The sequence below is a fragment of the Neopsephotus bourkii genome, unplaced genomic scaffold (genome assembly GCF_033783945.1).
Source record: "Neopsephotus bourkii isolate Nb327-2 ecotype Australia unplaced genomic scaffold, CSIRO-AGI_Nbou_v1 NB_1634, whole genome shotgun sequence".
NCBI classification, from domain to species: domain Eukaryota; kingdom Metazoa; phylum Chordata; class Aves; order Psittaciformes; family Psittacidae; genus Neopsephotus; species Neopsephotus bourkii.
In genome coordinates this window covers 231,687-248,218 of record NW_026902109.1, presented here as the reverse complement: position 1 = coordinate 248,218, position 16,532 = coordinate 231,687, and the positions used below count along the sequence as shown (strand labels likewise).

General features: G+C 41.8%; 1 protein-coding gene across 3 annotated transcripts in view; it reads right to left on the bottom strand.

The window, feature by feature from the left end:
* Positions 1–16,532, bottom strand: part of SGMS1 (sphingomyelin synthase 1) — a 103,154-nt gene that overhangs the window by 48,915 nt on the left and 37,707 nt on the right. The window contains exon 1 of one of the 3 annotated variants that reach the window (XM_061373850.1): positions 4,775–5,108. The exons of the other annotated variants lie outside the window; for them this stretch is intronic. The gene's annotated coding sequence lies outside the window, so the exon portion shown is untranslated. Of the gene's footprint in view, positions 1–4,774; positions 5,109–16,532 lie in introns of those variants that run through there. 3 annotated transcript variants of the gene reach the window in all.

Genomic DNA, 16,532 nt, shown 5'->3' with positions numbered 1-16,532 from the left:
ATAGCAAGGGTTTGATAGGAGAGCCAATATTGTTTAACCTCTTCATTAATGACCTGGATGACTTACAGAATGTACTCTCAGTGAGTTTGCCGATGACAAAACTGGGAGGAGCAGCCAGTACACCAGACGGTCGCATTGCCACTTGGATGAACTTTGACAAGCTGGAATAAAGGGCAGACAGGAACCTCATGGTGTTCAAATAAAAGAAAGGCAAAGTTCTTCACCTTTGGAAGAATGACCCCAAGCACCAGTATAGGTTAGAGGTTGACAGACTGTAAAGCAGCTTTGCAAAGAAGGACCTGTGGTTCTGGATGACAAGGTACCACAAGCTAGCAATGTATCCTCACAGCAAAGAAGGCCACCAGCATCCTGGGCTGCATTAAGAAGAGTGTTGCCAGCAGATCAAGTAAGGCGATCCTTTCCCTCTGCTCAGCACTGGTGAGACACACCTAAAGTTCTGAGCCCAGTTCTGCAGTCCTCAGCGCAAAACAGCCATGGGCATACTGGAGAGAGTTTGGCAAAGGGCCACTAAAATGACTAAGGGACTATGAGGAAAGGCTGAGATTACTGAGACTATTCAACTGGGAGAAGGCTCAGGAGGGATTTTAATCAATGTATACAAATGCCTGAAGGGAGGGTGCAAAGAGGAAAGAGCCAGGCTCTTCCCAGTGGTGCTCAGCGGCAGGACAAGATGGCAAAAACTGAAAGACATTGGACCATAGCAAAAAAAAAAAAAAGAAATTGTTTTACTGTGAGAGTGGCTGAACACTGCACCGGGTTGCCCAGAGAGGTTCTGGAGCCTACATCCTTGGAGATATTAAAAAACCGACTGGGCATAGTCCTGAGCAATCAGCTCTAGATAACCCTGATTGATGAGGGCAAGCTGGTCAAGATGACCTCGAGAGGTCCCTGCCAGCCTGAACCTGATTCTGTGATCATTTTGCCTGTCCGTTTGCACACCCACCACTTACAATAAACACAAGCATTCAGAAGCAGCATCTCAGTCCTGTCTAAGGTACCACCAATGGCAGAAACCCACAATATCACAGTGTTGACTTGACAGATCTCACACCAGCTCAGCAGAAAATAACTAAAATGTGCTGTATCTCTCTCCCTCTTGAGGTTGAGGTTCAGTTTCCCATAGCTGCTAGCTCACCATTGCTATGGTTTGGCTCAAATTCTACTTTCTCAATGCAACAGAGGGGTCAGAGACTGGAAACATTAACAGGCCATTAGGTGTTTCAGACTGCCTGGTATTATCAGATTCCCTAAAGCTCTCTTACAGTCTTCATCTCCTTCAAGCTTTGCTTTAAAACAACCCCTCAGCTCTGCCAATGCTCCGTATCACCTCTAAAAAACAGAGGATGACTCTCCTCTTTTGTAACAAAGCAAGAAATCAGACACTCTAGGTTTACTAGCTAAAATCTTCATTGACTTGGCAGGTACCTACTTACTGCTGGTGTAAGAGAACAGAAGTCCTAAAGATTTTTATTTTAAGGCCAAGAGATAAAGTAAAGTTGTAATTTCTTTAGGTCTCCAACATATCCTGTTTCCACAGCTGGAGGTGGTGTGGCAAAAAGGGGCCACTGGAAGTTACCAGTGATGGAGGGAAGTACAAAACCAATCCTATCTACTAAGGTTTCACCCTAAAAGAAGTTCAAGAACAAGAAGTCTCCATGTGCCATTTAGGTTTTTGTCCAAAAGCTCAAGATAAAACATGTTTCTGTCCAACCACTGTCCAACATTTGTCTTGACTGGTTCTTAGTTTAGCACACTTCCTCCTCTTTTACCTCTCTTTGCTGAGGTGAGCATGCTGGAGGGCTGAGCAGGCTGAGAATGAGAGCACAGCTGAGATCTACCATGACAGCTGTCACATTTGTGGCCAGAGCATTTGTGGTCTCTCCACACGGCAAAAAACAACAACACTACAATTTTAAATTGACCTAGTGCATGCATCTGCTTCACAGGGATTTAAAGGGCATCCACAATCCTGGCTTCTTGCCATGGGTATTTTTCAACTTTCACCTTGTGTCATCAAGTCTAGTGCTGAGATCCACAGAACATGCCAGGTCACAAGGGACTTCTGGAGGTCAGCTAGACCAGCCCCTGCTCCAAGCTGGGCTAGCTCTGCAGCTAGGTCAAAGGTACATTTTCCGGTAGGGTCAATGGTTCTGCGTTTCACACTGGAGCTAGGGAAGGTTTTTATGGACTATCTAATTTGTAGCTGCCATGCCAGATTTTAGTGTGGCACAATATATGGACAAAGAGACAGCCCTGCAACAACATAAATTCGCTGCACTGATCTCCTGGTCCTAATAGGGGCTTAGATTCCCACCTCACTTACAGTTTTGTCTTTAAAAATCCCACAGCTGTGAAAATGGAAATTAGACCAGCATCTAAAAACACAAAAGCAACTCTTCCTAATGAGGCTAAAGAGTTAGTTTCTTTACACTTGCAGCACTCCTAGCACACAGGAAATCCCATGTAGATGGTACTTATATCTTGGGTGGTATAAGCTACTCTTTCTTACTGAATTAAAGCCAGTAACACAGAACCAACTAAACACAGAAATAACTACAGAACCCTCCCTGGATTTGCAAGGAAAAGAGACAATGCTAATTACAGCCTAAATCATCTCCTCACTGCTATAAAAGCATTAGCAACCCTGTCTTTATAATATACATTGGCACTGGGGTTTTATTAAATTGGAGATTTTGTTTCTCATGAAAGGAGCTGGAGTGGTAGCAACCCCAAACTCTCTCTCCCCTGAGAAAGAGTGAAGATAGGTTGTTCTCCATAACCAAACCATTCTTGATTACTCCAAGGCAATTAATCTGTCACTTTATCTCACCACTAGCAGCCACCAACACTAGGAAGCCATCCAACTTAGGCTGTAGACAATGGTGACAAGCCTGAGCGGGACTGCTATTTATATCTAGTATTTCCATAAGCTACTTTAATGAACAGTGTATTTTCTTGCCTGAAGGCTAGTAACAAGGAGCATCTACATTTGCTTCATCTTTTCTATACTCTTGCCATTCTATTTAGGTAAAAAGGAACTCAGAGTATTCCCAGGGAACACCATGCAGCAGGTGTCAGGGCTATTTACTGATTAAAGGACACACTTGGGTCCAGACACATTAACCTGCATGCAAAGTCAGCTGCCTTCCATAGTAACAGAGGGGCTCCTCTATAAGAGTCACATTCAAGTTGTGAGACAAGAGACTGCATCTGGCATTCCAGCAGTGGCTGCTGCAAAACTGAGTGGGATATTAGAATGTCCAGGACATTACTGGTTTGTTAAGTCCACCCATCAAAGCAGGCTGTGCTGCTGTTGCTAGTACACAATAATGAATGTTTTCCTGAAATTTCAGGGGTATCTGAGGAAAAAAAAAGGAAAGAAAACAACACAACCACAAAAACAAAGCATGAGCGGTAAGGGAGCCAGGACTCTGGCTACAACCTGCCCCCCATGTGTATCTTCTGAGTGGTCCTGAATCAGAAAAGCATAAACTCATGCCCAAGGAGCATCCGTATTACCAACACACAGTCCATGAATGGTGAACAACATAAACCCAACATAGCACAGACAGCCTTTTCATTATAGGCTCACCCAACAGGAACCTCACTATAGTTCTGGATCATTCACCTAGAGACAAAAATAACTGCGTTACTTCCTTAAATACACTGTGAAACAGGACAGCATGACTAAGACAAACACAGTAGCTTTTCCTCCTGGTAAGAAAGACTTTCTGTGATCAATGATGTTATAAACTCAAGATGATTTTGGCAGAAAAGACCTACATTATTTATTAATTTCTTGCAATATCAAGATGTTCACCTCTGACTCACTGCACTGCTTAGTTGCTCTTCCTGTTAAGAGTGAAGGAAAATTCTTCCTGAGTGAAGGAAAATTCAAGTTTCAGAGCCATTATGCATCTCTAAAATAAAATGGTAAAAAAAGAGCAAAAACCTAACAAGTTCTGCTAGACTCCCCAGTGCCACACTGAAGAGCTGTGCTTACTTGGTTTGTCTCCAGCATTCAGAGATGGACCACAGCCTTCCAGTGCTAAATGAAAGCTGACTGCAGAAAATCCATTGTTAAATGATTATTAGTGGTTGCCACTCTAATTTTAAGCCAACAAAAAAATAAGACCAAAACCCATGAGACCATAAAATCCATGCAGGGATTCTCTCCTACCTATGCTATTTCAAAAGTCATTTTGAGATTCAGGAATATTTTTTTTTTCACTTTTTTTTTTCCCTTAAATCACTGTTTAACTTCCTGTTAATGCTTGGAAGCATTAAATTACACTATAGCCTCAGACCAGACTGCAAGAAAGCAAACCTCTTAGAAAGGAAGGAGACATGGAACCCTATGGGAAATAACAGTTTCCAACACAAATATTTCACCAATATTATAATCCACACTGGGGAGCAGAAATCCAAGTTTCTTTGCATTTCTGTGTTGAAAGGGATTCTAGGAATACAGAGGAGTACCCACACCACTGTATGCTGTATAAGTCTTTCTTCAGGCTCATATGGGCTCTGTCAGTCCCTGCAAAGCTGTTTCACTCATCTAGCCTTTCCAGAAGGGTTCAAAAAAAAACCCCAAAACTCCAAACTTCTCCTCAAGCCTTAATTGCATCTTCACACATCAAAACCAGACACACTATCATGGTTCAACAATAATTTTCCTGTCCAGGCCCACTCCTTCCACTTCTACCAGCAGAAGATCATAAGAACCTTAACACAGGCAACAGCTCAAGCCTACCTTGTGCAGGCCAGACTGCTCACCTATCAGAAGCTCCAGGACAGACTTGTGCAGCTGATATTACACGCAGATGCTCATCATGGTGGTACATGAGGTCATACCATAGACTAGAACTATTCCAAGATCTCCAGGTAGAAGCACAGATGCAGATCTTCTGGACAGCAGATGTGTTCTTCCTTATTTTTTTTCCATAAAGTTAATTTCTTAGGTGCAACCCAGACACCCAGTGGTGTGTTCTGGTAGTTAGGAGGCCAACAGGAAAGAGAAGAAAAAGAGAACAACAAAAAAATCCAGTCTCTGGGGCAAGCAGCTGCCTGCAAGGATAAACTTCACCTGCGGAGGAGTCCCCTGCTGTTGCCAGGAAAGGATTTCCCCAATAATTATGACCATGTCCAAAAAAAGCAGTGAGAGCAGTATTTCTGGGTCTCTTAGCTCTGGCACTCTTGGCTGTACTATAGCCTACAGTCTTCTCTCCTTCCAAACTATTATTAGTCCAAGTAATAAAACTATTATTAGTCCAAGTAATTTAGCTTCCCTCTTGACCCTACAAGCTCACCACAGACTGATGGGAGTCCCATAATTGGAATGATCTGTCCTTCTATACTTTCTGAAGTCAGACTCTTCAATTTAAGCCAGATATGCTGCCTGTTACACGAGCTCCTACTTGTTTTGTTCTATCTGCTATGTGAACAAGCATTTCCTTGTAAAATAAAAGCTAAAGTCCCCCACTGCAAGTCTGCAGGGTGTGCATAAGGGCAAAGCAATGGCAGATAATGCCTTTCCCCTTGACCTGCTCAGAAGAAGGGAGTAGAGTTTCTTGAGTTTCTGAGTTTCTTGATTTCAGAAAAGGGATTATCTTTGTGGAACTCATCCCTGCCTGTATGAGTCCAAAGAAGTCCTCGCCTCATCTCACTACTCCAAAAGGTGACAGGTAGCCCTCTGCCTTTCTCATCCAGGTGCCCTGCACCACCTCTTCCCTGGATATCCTCAAGGCCTTGAATAAGGCACAGGGACAGTATAAGAAGTATGGGAACCTACAGATCCTTATGGGATCTCTACACTGCCATTTTGCAGCTAGACTCAACTACAGCAACACCACAGATGTACTCAGGGGCAGATCTACTGGACTCAGTGGAAGAATACAGTGGTACCTGCGACTTGGACATCTCTAAACCCAAAAGCACTGCACACTATTCCCAATTTCACAGCTGCTCCCAGCACCCAGAGTGGCACTACCATAGGAAACCATCTAACAAGATGATAATGCTGGGACTAACAGAACTGACCGCTCCACTCCAGGATTTCCCTCTGACACAGTACTTCTTTAAAAAGGGAAGAGACCATACTTTCCCCCAGAGAATGTTAGCACAGGATGAGCTGCTGAGGACATACTTTGCTTGGTTTTGAAGGCCCTTTCCCCCCTTGTTTTTATTTTTAACCATAAACACATGTACCCATATCTCCGAAAATAAAAAGCTATGTCAGACAAAAACCTTCACAACACAGCAAAAACTTAAGTACATCATCAATACAAAAGTACTTTCTCACCCAATAATTCAAAACCTCAGCAGTACCAATGAAGTGAATTAATAAAATCTTTAAATGAGCCTAGGTCGTTAGATGAAATACCAGTTCAAAGTTACCTACATGACAAGTTACAGGCACTTGTTGGGGAAAAAAAAAAAAGAGTGCCCACTGCTCTCAACTTTTCCTCAGTTAATACAGGGATCTTAAATTTAACTTGACACATGTCACAGCCCTCCTCTCCCCAACTCCAACTTTTCTAACTATCACTGTCACCTCCGGTTTCCTCAGGTTGTTTCTGTACAACAGGTCTAAGACTTCTTAGCAGTGGCGTAAGTATTTTGCATAAGATTATACAGAGGAAATAGTTTACTGTTAACCATTTCAAGATTGACTCAGAGTCAGCTGTTTAGAATGTAAAAGCAATCACAGGCAGCTTACAAAATAGCTGGTAATTGTGAGCAGTGAGAAATACTGGAGGTAAAAGGCACAGAGGAGTCAGGCTTTTGTTGGGAAAAAGAAGCAATGATTTACAAGGCGGCTGATAGGTTTTGACCTTATCTAGATGAAAGTATAATCCAATTATTTACCTATTAAATATTCCACACTTAAAATTATTAAAATGGCAAACATCTGGTTACAGAGTAGTAGTCCTCTTACATCTAACCTATGAACACACAAATATTCCCATATTCAAAGGACATTAAACCACCTGCCTCTGATTTTCTGTCCTGAAAGGCAAGCTTGCTATTATTTGCTTTAATAATCTTTAGTTGTGGACTTTAAACTCCTCACCTTTCTTCTAACACTTGTTTTTGTTTCCAACAGAGTCACAAGCTGCATACACTTAATATTTGCATTACAGCAGCTTGCCACATCATACTTGTATTATGTTGATTTCTTTATCAGGATTCCTTCTGCTTCTTCCTGCTGCTGCAAAAGCCTGGCCTGTTTGGGAAGGGCTCCTGAACTCTCTGCTTCCAACTAGCAGCTGCAAGGTCAACCGTATTATCCAAATGAGAACAAAAAAACAAACCAAAAAGCATTAGATTATTTTTTGGTACTGACCACGCTAGAAAGCTACCACCAGCAGGTTCTACTGAATGAATCCTTAATTCTACTTTTTTTATTGAAGTATTTCATAAATGTTTGCTCAGGAGACACCCTCACAGACATGCACAAATGTACTCTCAAACAGTTCTCTCATACACAGTCATCCTCAAAGGTACAGCATTTCTTCATACCACTAGTCAAAGCTACTGTAATCAGTAACTAAAAGACAGGCCAAGTGCTTTTTCTGCCTAAGCAATTTATGCTTAAATCATCATAATCTATGCAGAAAATGCAGAGGGGAAAAAGTAAAATATGACTTAATAAACTTTTGCTGATTTCTGCTGCAAACAGGCTTGCTTTTTCCTGCAATTACAGAAGAGGGATTTTTTTTTCCCCCACCACCACTTTCAGTTGCCACAAGCAGCCCATTGTTTGGATTTAACCATGCAGCACTCTGATGCAAACCCACAGCTCATGCTAGCACCATGAACTGCACATAACTAAAAATTAAACAGAAGGCAATTCAGTCCCATTACAATAAGAACAGTGCTTTGTACTAAATACTTATTCAGAGCAAACAGAGATACATACCCTACTTGTGCACAGCTAGAGAAGACAGAGCCAGCCCCATGCATACCAGAGAAGCCTTTCAATACTTCCAAATATCCAGGTGCCTTTAGGTATGTTGTATATCAACTGAGAGTTTAGTAGTCTCTCAAGAGCAAACATCAAGCAGATCAATTGCCCCAAATCCAGGAAGCCAAAAATTGGTCAAGATATCATCTTTATGCCTGCCCCCCACACACAAACACCACAGTCACATCCTCTTTCATCCAAAAACTGATTCCAAATCCATTGGACACACCAAAATTCGTCATCCCTGTGCACTGGTACCTTAACTCTGAAAACTTCTGGCTCATCCCTCCACTGAGGGAACCGAAATGACATAAGCTCACTTGTAGCTGCAGCAACAGCAAATGGAAATCCTGCCACATTGCAGAACTTTACCAGTCTCCTCTCCAGCACATGTGAACTACCTGTGAGCAAAACTACTTTTTTTTTTCTCCCCAAGCATAAATTTGGTTTCTGAAAGCTGTTGCCTACTCTAACGCAAAAATAAAATCAGCAGGGCAAAATTTAGCCAGACTTACAATGCTTCAGCAGGATTTGCACCAGCTGTGCTTTAAGGCACTTAGGAAATGTACTCAAAAGAGTTTGGAAACAGTGCAAGAAATTCCAGGTGTCTCGTGTACAACTGCAAAGACTATACCCACTGTTCAAATTGGGTGAGGAGCTACTGTATTTGCACCCTTGAGTTTCAGGATGACCAGATCATGCCACTACTCTTTTAATATAATAAAGTCAGCTGTGTATATTTAGGGTTTAAGTGACACTTTTTTTTTTTTTAATAATCAGAAATCTAAAGAATATCAGCATATCTGAATGCAAAACCTAGAGCTTTTCTTGGGAGATATGTCAGATATTTCTAATTAAGATGCATCCAGTACCTGCATATAACAATCACAGGTTAAAAAAACAGCTGATGGAAGGGAGGGAAGAGGAGAGAAAGAAATAAGTTTCATCACCTAGCAAGTTTCTAGCAGCAAAGCCTGTGTGAGCTGTAAGACCTGAAAGGCAAATTTAGCTTTGGTGAGAGTTTTACCTCTAACACATGCTTGCAGGATATTTACATGTAGTCTGCAAAAACTTTGCAGATGAGCTTCAATATTCTGAATGGCAAACAAAGAGTAAAAGCCCCAGTCGATGCTTCCTGCATGTTAAGAAGGTTAGGGTAGGGAGTTTCAAGTTTTCTGGGTGTGGTGGGGGTGTCAGTTTTGTATCAGAGTGGGGGCCGTTTGCTTATTTTGGGGGTTATTTTAAAGTGTAGTTTATACTAAGGTGTAAATAATTTAGAGACTGAAAACACTGCAATCTAACCTTCACCTACATATGAGCAAAGCAAGTCTAATCCCACTGTCAGGTTATTCTATCTGGTAGCAAAGCAAATGAGTTAAAAAAACTAAGAAAACGGAGAGTTACCATGGGATACCAAGATGCGTCACTTCTCTTGGCTCTTTTTGCACCACGTGACATCTCAGCCATGAGTGAAGAACTCAGCAGATGGGATAGAAAATAAATAAATTTAAAAAGGTCTCTAGATTATAGCAAAGTTTAGGCTTTTAAATCCATTTTGCAAACTGCTTATGACTACAGAAATACAGGCAAACAATATTTATCTATAAACCAAACCATCTGTAAATCTTTTGCCACTTGTGCAATAAATACATGCTTTCCTTTCCAACAGTTATCATCTACACTTTTCAGTTCCTTACGGTAAATTTAGTCCAAGCACATTCAGAAATACTGCCCTTGCCATCTTCAGTAAGAACTATCACTTGCCTTCCTGAGAAAGCAAAGCAGGTCCATAGTTTCAACCTTGCTCATAAACGCAGAAGCAGCCACTTCACAGCAACAGACACTGCACGGCAACAGACACAAGCAGTCAGAGTTCAAGAGAGATCAGAAGAGCGATAAATCACTATGAGTTTACTCTCAGCATTATCACACAGGTCATTAAATCCACACCTACAGATGGAGCCCACTGAATAAAGACTCTTAATTTTCAAGGTACCACTGTTTGGCAACACACCACTGCAAAGGTGCCACGTGCGTGTGCAGCATGTGAGCTGACCCCACCACATCCTTACCTATACCTTGATTTTCACCCCACTCAGTATAAATTTTTAAACATCTCCCATACAAGTCTTGCTTCAAAATCATACAGTAGTTCAATGTTTGGTATTTTTTTCCTCCCCTTTTACTTTTAGCTGCCAATTTCTTTCCAGCACATCAAAACAGCTCTGATTCAAAGGACGTGATTCCACCTCCACCCTCCTACACCTCCTAAAGCCTCTTAATACCCACATGCTGCTGAGCACCAAATTCTCCTTGGAAATTTGGTCCTTTCATACAGCAGCCAAGCAAACCTTCTCTGTAGTAAAAGCAATGTACAGTGTTAAGAAATCTTCACTCCCGAAGCCACCCCAGTGACTTCAATGGTGCAATCCCAGAGTTTCAGCTGCACTCAAATATTACATCATGCTGAAAATAGAGCTTCCAGGGAAATACTGAAGCCTGTCTGCCTTCAGTGCATCACAATAACCCAATCAATACTCCAGGCACCAGTTGGCAAGCTGCCACTCCAACTCACCCAGCTATTAGCTCTCTCCTATTAGCTCCAGACTGCAAAATTTGGTGAAGTGACACAGCACATTACCCAAGACAACTGCTGCTACAATCTGCTCTGAAACATCAACTTTTTATTACCCGAATGACTTGCTAATATGTGCCTGTTTCCCACTAGCTACCAAAACCAAGCAAGAAATCCCACATTTAATTTGCTACTCCAACCTGTAGCCCCTGCAGCAGCATGCATCTACCTGATGTGGCATTTGAAATCAGCTGAGCATTATTTATTGCCTACTTACAACATGAAATTTCGTATTTCTGGAGCAAGTTTAACACAGATGGTGTTCCCTTCTTCAAATCACTGCTTTAATAACTGGTCCCTGATGCAGGAGATAGTGCCTTTAATAAGCCATGGCTAGGTTTTATCCAGGCTCCCTTGAGCCTCTTAACCTTTCAGCAACATCCTGCAGCAGGGAAAACCACAGCATAACTGTGCACCACCCAAAGAAAAGCATTATCTAAAGAAAAACTTTCCCTTGTTATAAGCTTGTTGCTTCCTTCTTTTATTTGACACTATTTTTTTGAAGGAGGAAGACCTGGGTACAGTCATCCTCTGCTCACACTTTGCATGACATTCCTCTTCTCACTTCCTCCCCTCACAATCATCTCTCCTCTACACTGTAGAGTCAAAGTTTATTTACCTCCTTTTATACAACAGCTGCTCCATGCCTTTGATTACCTTCATCATCCTTTCCTGAACCTTTATCCAGAAAGGAGATGCAGGACCAGCTGGCATTCAAGACACAGGGAATCATGGAGAAGAGAGGGTGGGGTTGACCAGTTGGTTTTTTACAGTAGCTTGCTATTCTGTTCTCTATCCCTTCACAAATAACATTAATTCATTTACTACTTTGACTTTAAAGTTATTTTCAGTGTTTGGATCTCCAATTTAAGAAAAAAATAAAAATCCTCCCAAGTGCAGAACAAAACAAAAAACTATTTTTGCATCCTACCAGTGCTGCACAAACAAGCATTACATTTCAGAGACAGGGAAGGGCCTGAAAAATATAGTAATCTCTTAATCTCTCACAGTGGCTGTTTCCAAAACTTCATTTCAACCAGAGCAGCACAGCAATGCATTAATCACATCCCCGTCTGTGCATGAAGAAGCCTTTCTCCATCTTCTGGTTTCCCTCTAGTAAGGCACTCCTCTTCTGCTGCTCAGGCAGTGTGGGAACCACCCATTTCTTTTACATGTTCCAACCCAGTGTTCTCCACATCTTTACAAAGCACCCCAACCCAATGGGCACCCAATTCTTCTTCCATGACCAGAGAACCAGATAAGCATTCCCCCCTCATCACATGTATTGCTGACCCCTACTCTGCACTACTATGCTCAGACTTACAGACACGTAATGTGTCTGCTGACAGCTCAAGCAAGCCATGGAGGACAAGGAGCAAAAGCATCAGTGCTTCACAGGTGCCAAACCCAAAAGAACAGGGAGGATGGCAGCAGTGGGAAGGTAGAAGCATAGATCTCTGGTTCAGAGCAGACAAACCTGAATTCAGAGCCCATGGGCTCCATATAAAACAACAGGATGCACATCTTGAGCTGCTTGTGCTTTGTATTTATTATTTCCAGATTCAGTACCTGCAAAACTACCCCTACTGAGGCCCATGGGGAGGAACAAACACCTGCTTTTTTATTAGTAACCAATTGCTGCTTTACAGTTTCACTGACCATGCATCACATACCATATTCCTTGCCTCACCTATGCTGGACACATGCTTGTTTTCTCCTTTCATGTGGAAACAGAATATCCCATATTTTTTGTGTCATTAACAATCATAGTACACCAAGGGGCAGAGCTGTATCCTGAAACTTCTGCCCGCTACACAGATTTTTTCCCCCCAGTTTTCAGCACCTCAAACTCCTCCCAACATAGGATGACAATACATATTTGCTTTAAAGTGACCATTTTCACTCCACCCAAAATTACCACAGAGAAGCAGATAATGGCTGAATATAAGAAATTTCCAGCTAAAACTAAAGAATCTGTAGAAACATAAAAAAAAAAAGAAGAAACAAACCCTTAGGCAGGCAGTTTACTGATAAAAAATGGGCTTATGAATGCACAGATAACAAATTTCAGATTTAGCATGCCTTTTTGCAGACAATGCATCTTGCACCTGCAAGAAGCAGCAGGATGCAGCCGAAAATTTGCTGTTCATGTAAGTTCACTTACAGAAACAATTTTCTAAGTTTTCAGATCTTGCCCTTACAAGGGTGTGGGGTAAAAATGAAGCTCTACCTTGGAACAACCTGCCAGGTACTCCTACTGCACTGTTTTGGATGCTGGTTGCAACAGACAGGAAGGATGGGTTAATTTTGCTTGTGATGATAACTAGGCTTTCATTCAATTAAGCATCTAGCACCCCACCTTGAGAAGAAAAAGAATCAACAGGTCCAGGACAGACTTTCTTGGGTACACCACCTGGAATTGCAGGTTTCAAAAGAGTTCTCGTTTGTAGAATTCAAACTATATTATATGGTCTCTGAAACAGCACTCCTTTGATGGAGGCTACTCCTCAGGCACTCAGGCTGTTGTATGCTCTGTTCCCTTCTTTTTTCAGTGAGCCACTCTTCTCTAGATCACTTGTCCATTCAAACTTCACACTGTACAGTGACACCCTCTTGCCCATCCAGAATACATTCCTGAACAGAAACACATGCCCATTGGCATGAGATTTTGACAAACAGTTCTCCTTACAATAAGGTATCAAATCTTTCAATACCTGAATAACCTTGTCCCACTGTTCACCAAGTGGATCGCGATCCTGAAAGGTCTCGGCTGTTTCACTGATATCTAACATATATCCTTCAGTGTGTTTGTGCAGCCTCTTTCTGAACAGTAAGATTTCAGCTGTCAGAAGCATTTTTTTCGAACACCCACTTCTCATCCAGGTCAGATCAAGCAAAATGAGGGTGAAGGACATGAAAAGCGTATCAGGGTGGTTTGGCAAGATGGGTATTTAAATGACATGCAATGGCTCTCCAAAGCTATAGACAGAAAAGCCATGAATGGCCAGGTGTTATTGCACTGTCACTCACCCTCCACTCCTCCTTGAAACTCCCTTATCCTGAACTCTTCATGTGTATTCTTTCCGTGCCAAGCTCAGCTCTACTCACATTTTCATCTCAGCCTTTGGGTCTCCCTGATGCTATTCCAAAGACTCAAGACGACTACTGAAAATCCAGTAAAACCATACTGTGTTTGGTTTTCCCCTCCAAAGGGGGCAAAGTTGCAAAAAAATGAGCACTACCCTATAAACAGCAGAGAGGATCTCCCTTTCCTTACCTTAACCCTGATACACACAGTGCATGATGTCAGAGGAGAAAAAGGCTGATGGCTCCAATCCCAGACCAGCCAGAAGTACATCTCTCACACCATGCTCAGAGGGATGTACTTTCCATGAAACACCATTTTTAGGAGGAGCATACACCATGCCAAACTACACAGCACCCAAACGACACCAATTTAAGACTGCTGAATTCAGAGTGCTGCAGGTATCACAACATCATAGGCCAATCGACATCAGAGCTCTTGAATTAACAAGTTGCAACAGCAACCCAAACAATCTGCATTTGGTTTCTGTGGAATTTTAAGATGACAACCCCAGAAATCATTAATTTAAGTGCTAACATTTTGATTTGTGTCTGGACTAGTAGTTAGCAATGCTTACTGCATAAGAGGCTCAGAATAAAAAGTTTCCTAATTTAAGGCACTGCTTTACAGCAAAGTAATACAAACGACTATCTGCTGTTGCCCCTTGTCTTTTGGCTAGACAATTCTGTGTGCAAACAGTGATGCATTTCAGTTGTGAAGCTGAGTATGCAACATATTTCCCCCTACACACAGAAATGATCTCACTTTCATACTGGCTGCTTCAGCTGTGTAAATAAAAGCTAAAATACTGCCTTTTATATATATATTCTGTAAACTAAATCCTACAGAAAGCAGCCAAGTAAGAGTCACAGAATTTTTAAGCTCTTTATCCTTGTGGCATCCTCCTTTATTTCATAATTTTTATATAGCGTTCACTGAAGACAACTTCTAAAATTCAACAAAGGAGCAGGCTGTTCATTATAAAACTTTTCTTGACAGAATGCTTCAGGAAAACCTTGAAGAGGATGGGCATGAAATCAGTGTATTTTCATGCACCACTTGCAATTTTGTGACTAAGTATCTTAGGACACTGCACGCGATTTACTTGTTCAACTATTTCTCCAAAGCAAGTCAATGCAACTAAAGAATCCAGCCTCAGCTCCATGATGTTACCACATTGCTAATAAACCTGAAATCCAGCTGGCTGGTGATGCTTCTGAGCTAGCAGTGATTTAAGGACGGAGCTGTCCTTCTGCTTTGACAGACTTGCCCATAGCGTTAGTCCTTGGGGTTTATAAGTAGAGAGCTCACGTTGGCTTTGAGGAAACAGACATCCTCACAAAGCACAAAGACAACCTCATGCTGAATACTACTGGAGTATGAGAAAAATCATGCAGAGAAACAGCAGCTACAACATAGCCATTTGCCTTCTCTCCTTTCTAAACAGGTTTGAAACTGCCTAGTACAGCTATGATCAAGGAGCAGCTGGAGACGAGAAGAGACATCCTCATAACTGCTGACAGGTAAGCTTATTTGAGCTTCAGCACAAGTATTTAAAGATGAAGAGCACAACAAGGATACTGACAGACAACTGACAGCTTGAGGAATACACACCAGTTTTCAAATAATTTCTGTGATGTAGGGTAATGTTCATGATCACAGCATTCACTGGGAATTAGATCATCCATTAAGCAGCAGGTTTGCTAGATCAACTGTCTGGGGACTTTGAACAGGATCAGCAAAATCTGTAGAGCACTGCAAACTGGAGTCAGTGCCTTTGCATTCATGGTATTCAGCTGCCTTCCCAGAGGAACTTCACAAAAGACTAAAGCATTGGGGGGAGGAAAGTAGGGGAGGGGAAAACATCACAAGGAAGAGCAAACTGGGAAGTTGTAAATGCTCCATTCCTGGCAGTGTTCAAGGCCAGGCTGGGCAGAGCCTTGGGTGACATGGTTTAGTGGGAGGTGTCCCTGCCCATGGCAGGGGGGTTGAAGTCCTTTCCAACCCTAACTATTCTATGATTCTATGATACAATTACAGGATTCAGGAAAGTTGCATGTTGTCCATGTTGACTGCTATGCCCAGATCTGTTTAGTCTATCTCTGCCTTATGCCCAGATCTGTTTAGTCTATCTCTGCCTTACCTACAGTGCTCCATTTTGCATCTGCTGCTGGCTTCATTTAAATGCTTTGTCTGCAGAATTATTATTTCTGGAGCACGCAGTTTGACAAACCAGTACTATGGCAGGGCAGTTATGCTGTCAGATGTATACCATTTAAATCTTCAGCAGGGGCAGACACAAGTAGCTGCATTGGGCTGAGGAGGGCATCAGTTATTTTGCATCAGTGACAGCACTTATGAAGCATCTGAAGCGACCATGAAAGCACAGTTAAAATATCCTAATAATAAAACCAGCATTCCTGCATTCATTTTCACCTAGCTGTTTCAAAGCCCTGTGTATCTCCAAAGATGCTAAAAGGTGTCTATGTGCAGTTAGGACCTTGAAGGTCCTCTTGTGTTGCACTGTATGCTGCACTCATCTTTAAGTAACACCTGAACAAAACAAGGTGGAAAAAAGCTTTTGATATGGAAATGTCCCATAAAGCCTTATAGTGAGGTGAGTCATATCTGTTTTTTACAGGAGTTTTGGGGGAAAAAAACAGAAACTAACAAAAAACCCTAATAAAGCAACATTTTGAGTAGATGAGTTGTTCAAAGAGGAAGAACTTGGATGTTTTTCATAGTGAGACTATTGATACTAGTTCTTAAAGATTAGAAAGCTCTTTCTTAATAGGTATTGGCAAATGTTGATACATCTCTGTTGT